The sequence below is a fragment of the Carassius auratus genome, unplaced genomic scaffold (genome assembly GCF_003368295.1).
Source record: "Carassius auratus strain Wakin unplaced genomic scaffold, ASM336829v1 scaf_tig00215211, whole genome shotgun sequence".
NCBI lineage: Eukaryota > Metazoa > Chordata > Actinopteri > Cypriniformes > Cyprinidae > Carassius > Carassius auratus.
In genome coordinates, this window is record NW_020527988.1 from 21,526 (window position 1) to 28,510 (window position 6,985).

At 34.7% G+C, this 6,985-nt stretch overlaps 1 long non-coding RNA gene across 1 annotated transcript; it reads right to left on the reverse strand.

The window, feature by feature from the left end:
- Nucleotides 1-5,445: 5,445 nt before the first annotated feature.
- LOC113094011 (uncharacterized) lies at nucleotides 5,446-6,388 on the reverse strand. Its single transcript, XR_003287963.1, has 2 exons — nucleotides 6,199-6,388; nucleotides 5,446-6,114 (listed from the first exon to the last, which is right to left on the reverse strand). It is a non-coding gene; the product is annotated as an uncharacterized LOC113094011 (long non-coding RNA).
- Nucleotides 6,389-6,985: the final 597 nt, after the last annotated feature.

A 6,985-nucleotide genomic window follows, 5' to 3' on the forward strand; every position in this document is an offset into this window, starting at 1 on the left:
ATTGATGATACATATATTATATAATATATTGCAAAATATACAAATGATTGCCGCTTTCAATATATTGCAATATATTGTAAAAAATAAATATATATAAGAATATATGCCTAATATATTACATGATATTTTCCAAAATACTGCAGTATATTTTTGTTTCATAAGGGCACATTTCTCAATACTTAACTTTTTAAGGTCTTCACACATTTCTCGTGATCAAATTTCATCTTGACACAGCAGTTAATTTCACATCAAAAATGCACTAAAACTACCAAAACACCATACAGAACAACAGATGTTAACACTAGCAAAAGCTTTTAACCAACAAACACATTTTCTCTCTCATCAGTGACCTAAAACCACTCACAACAGATAGTGTTTGCTTTACAATGTCTTTACAAAACAAGAATGACATTTGTCATGACACAACCCAGTAAACATTCGGACGTCTTTTGACCGTTGAAAAGACGTCCGTCCGACCCGTCCCGTCATGGTTGAAAAATAGTTCCAAAATGAAAGTTGAACCGACGTCTTTGACGTCTTCTAGACGTGAACTGCACGTCCCTGGACGTCTAAATGTGTCGTCTTCTGGATGTCGTTGTCTTCTGGATGTTTAAATGCGTTGCTGCATAGTTTAAGTGTGTGTACATATAAGCCTGCATATAAAATAACCACACACCCACTGTGTAACATCGTGAAAGGCAATCAATTATGTCTTGAGGTTTAACAAATCTTGACAAAAGTTCAAGATTGGTCCAGTCAGACATGAACGTCCATAAAACATCTTAATCAAGAGTACATCACAAACAATAACACATTATTTGTGGACATATGCAAAAAAAGAGGCATGTTCTGATTTAGTACATTTTATTGTTTTTGAACAGTTTAGCATCTGTTAACCAAACTAAAATACCAATTACAAAATACTGAAAATACTGAGTTTACCCAAAAATGAAAATTCTGTCATTTACTCACCCTCATGTTTCAAACCTGTATACCTTTCTGTGTTCTGACGATATTGTTTTCATGTTTGCTTTACTGGGACAATGAAAAATAAGAATCTTCAAGATGATAATCTATTAAAAAATTGATTATTAAAAAAAAATCTTTGTATCTATTTTTGATTTCTGAAATAAGTTTACAGGCCTACCATTTTCATCAGAAATATGATTTAATTCGGGGCATCACTGAATAAAAAGTGCTGAAATACTCAATCTTAAAGTCCATTATTATTGTTAAAAATTTCTATTTGCGCAGTGTTTGTTTATTAATGTTTTTAATATATAATAATATAAATCAATATTAATTGCATTTATTTTTAAATACTTTAATCATATAATATTAAGAATATTATTAATATTTGAACATGTGGCATAAACACCTTGCAGGATCCATTGTTGTCATGTGACAAGAAAATCATAAAACATAAGACTCTCATCATAAAATATGTTTGAAATCATTGATATTTATAAAATCAAAGTGGTGTAAATGATTTTAAACTGTATAGAACCAACATGAATTCAAATATTACATTTCTGAGAATGCGTTCACGTGTTTTCTACTAAAATGTTAAAACATGGTTTCTTTTTATTATGTCTTTATTAATCTTGTCATTGACTTACACAGTTGTCTAATAAACACAAAGATATTTGGAAGAATGTTTGTAACCAAGCAGATCTCACAATCCATTAACTGCCACTGTAGGAAAAAATGATTATGATCGTAACACGAGGGTGAGAAAATTATGACTATTTTCATTCTTGGGTGAACTATCCCTTAAACACACTACAGTTGTTTGGCTCATTTCTTGTAACCTCCACCCCCATCTCTTCCTGGAGCGAGCTTCAGGTGTTCTGCCATTGCTGCATCCCATTCAGAGTCTCCACCTCTTCACAGCATCTGAGGGAAGAGAATACATGTATTTTTAAAATAAATAAAATTGAGATAAATGACATGCACTTATTTTCAAAATGTCTTTATGGTCTACAGCTAAAAAAAAAAAACCCTTGGACCAAGATGAATGAATCATGAATTAAACATTAGAAAAAAAAGGTAATCAACAAGCATTAGATTTTATTTTTATTTTACAAAAGGTGTTATGCTTTAATGTGATGCCCCTGAGAAACACTCACAGTGTAACTGTGAGAAAGTGAACAGGACATTTCTGATAAGACAGGAGGGCTGTGATGTCCCCTGAATAATTAATTAAAGCGTACCAATAAAAATTACATCAATATAAGTAACTTTTAGCCTTCTAACGTTAGCTAATTTTAGCCATACTCAGTGAATTTCAGTTGACAATGTAGGTATCATTTCTCTCGGTTCCTTCGTGTCAAACAAGTAAAACTCAAGCACGTTAATCAAATAATACAAAATGTACTTACCCAACAGTAGATTTTATATAATTTATATCGATACATCTCCCTCCAAGAGTCCTCTTCGAGTCCTCTCCTCTCCTCATGGTTACCTGCTCAATGTACCGGAAGAAAGCGAGATCTCGCGAGATAATCTATCCTATCGCGGGATTTTGTAATATCACGAAATATCCAGGCGGCAAGGAAGTCAACCGGAAGTTGAAGTTGGCCGTTTGCCGCCATCTTGTAGCAGAACTTCACTTGCGTTAGCATCCCATTGACTCCCATTCATTTTGGCGTCACTTTGACAGCGAATAACTTTACATCTGAGGCGTTTAAAGACTCCGTTTGTCCATTATTTTTTTCTAAAGAGACATGACAATGTATAAAGGGCTCCATTACCTTCTATGTTACATTATGGCCCCGTAGAAACAGTTTTTGTAAAAATAGGCTAACGATTGCATCATAACCACTCAACTCTCTGTCGCATTACCGTACAGACAGGAGGAGAAGCTCGCAGGCAATTAACTTAATATGGCGTACTGGCGTTACATTTTAAAATACTATACAAAATAATTAATCAGAATACTTACTCCTGCTCACTCACGCCAAAGAACTCCCCGCTCAAGCTCGCCGTCTCTGCAAGATTAACGATGGCAGTTTCCATGCACAGCTCAGAAACGCGTCAGAAACGGAAGTGCTAAAAACCGCTAAAAATGGGCTTCACTTGTCTCAATTGAGTTCCAATGGGGTCGCTGTGTCCATTTATTTTACTGTCTATGGAAATATATTAGTATGTTTTGTGTCTACATCTTGGCAGCACTGTTTTGGCAATTACACCCAACTCAGACCGAAATTGTGAGCGGGTACATATCTGTTTTACATATGCATAGATTCCATAAAAATAATAACAACAAATACATAAAACAGGTTGAAATAATGACTAAATTGCAGCATGGCTTTGCAATCACCTAAGCACACTGGGCACTTTTGTGATTATAATTTTTTTAAACAAGATAAAGTGAATATATTTACTTTGTATATATTTTTTTTTCTTCCTGCTATTCTTGCTTGGACATCTTTTCACAAACCATGACGAGACGTGTAAAAGACATCAGTGGACGTCTATTCACAACCTCTTTAAAACCTCTTAAAAACTACTTGGTGCACTTTAATTAATTATTGCAGTATTAATCAAGGTGTAAGCACAGCTTTTGCATATTCCACAAGGATTTCACAGAGGGTCATGATGGACGTGTAACGCACGTCCTCTCACAACCGATTCCAAACGTGGGTAAATATTGAACTACACGTAGCTAATAGTCAAAGAAACAATTATACATGAAACCCCATAGAACTATAAACGTGTACAAACATATCTGAATGCATTTTTAGGAAATGTTCTGTGTTACATATTTCTACCGATTTATGCCGTCCTACCGCGACTATTTTTGGCCGGCCACACGACGTCGCCATCGGACCAATGTTTGCTGGGTACTGCTTATAATTCAGTGCAGTCTGTTACTTGTTTACTTGACAGTAAAATAAAGAAAAAAAACTACATTGTCTTCTTTTGTAGAGATGTGTAGAGAATGAAACTGGAAGACAAACGCTTGTGAAGGTGTAACATCAATGAGTGATATCTAACTGTTCTGATACTATTTGATTTTTATTTTATGTTTTATTCATACAGTTTTTCTCAGTCACTTTGGTGCATTTCTCAAATCAGAAAATGAAATTCTCAAAACTACTTGTTCAACCTCCACATCTTCTAGTAATTTATACACATCATAAAACCAGTTTCTCATTCTTTTGAACAAGTTGCGATTGCTTTTGTACATTCATGCATTTGATTATGCACATTTATCTGCAGTTTCCTACATTATCAGTTGCTAATGTCATGTTGCTCAAAATGTATTATATAGTTTTCTGTGCAATAGTCTTACCCCTCAAAACATCTAGTCTTTAGTTCATCGTATAAGTCATTAAATGCAAAATGGTTAATCTAGTTGTCATAAACTGCCAAGCACACTTTTTATTTTTATTTTTACACATTATTATTAGACTTTATGTGTCAATTTGGCAGGAATTGTGCAAGTGAATCTTTACTAATGAAGAGAATGTAGATGATAAACCAATGAAAAACCATTTCTCTGAAACAGCTCAAAGGTTCATCCCATGGATCTTCAGTTGGAAAGCTTATACTGTAAAGACAGAGGACAACACAAGAGGTACACATTCTGAAAATTGACTTATTTTCATCTTTGTGCCCGTATTTCTTTTTCCTTTTCTATATCACAATGACATTGTAAAGGTTTTTTTTTTTTTTTTTGACCAGACCACTATTAAAAGTGTAACTGGGAATTCAATCCAGTCTCTTTCAGTCAATACCCCACATACAGTGATGTGTAAATGTCTACTTTTGAAATGGATATATGGCATACATAAGCATATGGCATACTGTTCAATACAGTAACTGCCATCCAAAATGTTGCTATAGTTTACATCAGATTATCCCTCCAGAGTAACCTGTTATATTGACAACATGACTAAACAATTTGACTGTCTTATCCGTACACAATGACACAAGGACTTGTCATGTTCATTGACACAGATATTTACTTTTGAGAGATGAACTAAGGATTTTGAGCAAGAGACTGACTTTTGCAGGTATTCCATTGTGTATTGCTATTTGTACGAGTTGTTTTGAAAAATGCACTTAATGTTTTGCAAATCTCAAGGATGATTGGAGAAATGTACCAAAGCGACTGAGAAAAACGGTAAAACTGTAATTTCCATGGTCTGACTGGAAAACCAGGACTGACACTCACCCAAAAGAGTATCCAAAACAGGAAAGTACAGCTTTTGGGCCCATTTCTCTTGCATGCTTTGTGTGATATCTGTTTGGTATTCTCTTCATCCAAGGGAACCTGTGACAACACAGGAATCCAACGTAGCAATCCTCTCTTAAGTGTGTGATCGCGTTCATCTAAACGCGGGATAAAGATCATTCTGGATGATAGTTTTCACTCAAAAGCACAATCTGTTTAAGTCCACATCATATTAAACTACTCTGCTAGAAACACAGCTTATGTAGTTCTGACCGCAAATGTTTATTAGACACTGATATATTGACTAGTATTGTTGTATTCAGTTCATTATTAAACTCTACATTCAGATTTGCTGCTGCATAGACACACTTTACCACCTGTATTTCATCTTGATCTTCCTCTCAGTAATATTTCTGTTTATTCTCATGTGTTTCCAGCTCCTCTGTCCATTCTCAATATTGTCAAAGACTCTGAACAATCATGGAGCTGGAAATGTGTTCATCCTGCTGTGTTCAGTGATGAATGAGACAGAGGCGACTCTCTGCTGGTACGAAGGAAAGAGTTGAATCTCATCCGTCAGTGTCTCTGATCTCAACAACAGCTTCTCTCGTCCTCTGGAGGTGAATTATCAGGATATTGCACAACAGAGCCACGTGTTTAGATAGCCATGTAAAATTAATCTAAGTTCAACATTTTAAAAACATATCTCAAGAATTTATGGTGGGTTACAGTCATGTTTTCGTATGCTTTGAATAAACGTGTATTAGTAATATTTTGCTCGATGCGCCCTCTTGTGGCCTTAGAAGAAAAACAAAAAGCTTTTCTTCACCCTAACTGAAATTATGCATTTTAATGTCCAGGTGACAGTCTTGTTCAAGACGTGTTGTTTTGCTTGAGTTGTTTGGAGCTTGTGGAGTTTCCACTGTCAAATACTGTACAATAAAGAGAAAGATAAAATACACTAAGATCTGCTTTAATACAAGATAATAAATGAAAGCACTAACTAAATAACTTACAGTAGTTTCTTCAGTTTACAGTGTGGATCCTCCAGTAGAGCAGAGCGCAGCTTCACCCCTGAGTCTCCTGGTGTATTAAAGCTCAGATTCAGTTCTGTCAGGTGTGAGGGGTTTGATCTCAGAGCTGAAATCAGAGCAGCACAGCCTTCCTCTCCAATACTACAGTCCCACAGCCTGCAGAGAGAGAAGAACATGAATGATCTCTGAGACTGTGTTTAAGTTTTAGTGTTGGAGTGTGTTTGTATGAGCACTACTTTTTCTACATACCAGGATCACTGCTATAGAGATTATAATACAGCAGCTAAAACATCAATTTAAATGAACTCTACCCACATGATTCATGATTGTGATGCTGAGCTAGTTTATAATATTATATAGGTGATAATGTTAAAATAAGAGTAACTTTTTAGTCTAACTATGACATATATTTCACTTGTGGTTCAGTTCACTTAATTTGGATTGAGTTTAAATATTATTGTAGCTCTATGTTTAATCTAACTCTAATTTTCAAGTGATTATTAAATGTAAAATGTGTTTCTAATTAGTTACTAATCATAAATATTGGTTAAAATTAATTGAGGTATTTTATTATTCTGGACATCCTATTCATTTGTAAATTTTATGGGTCTTGTTTCTGGTCTCAGTTCCTTCCAGCTATTTTTAACTGTACAAAACAGCTTGTTCTGCTGCTTGATATTACAGATATGTGTGTCTTACCATATTATTTTAATGTATTATCTTAATTATGAACACACTGGTTTGTAGTGCAAACAGTTTTACCGTTTAC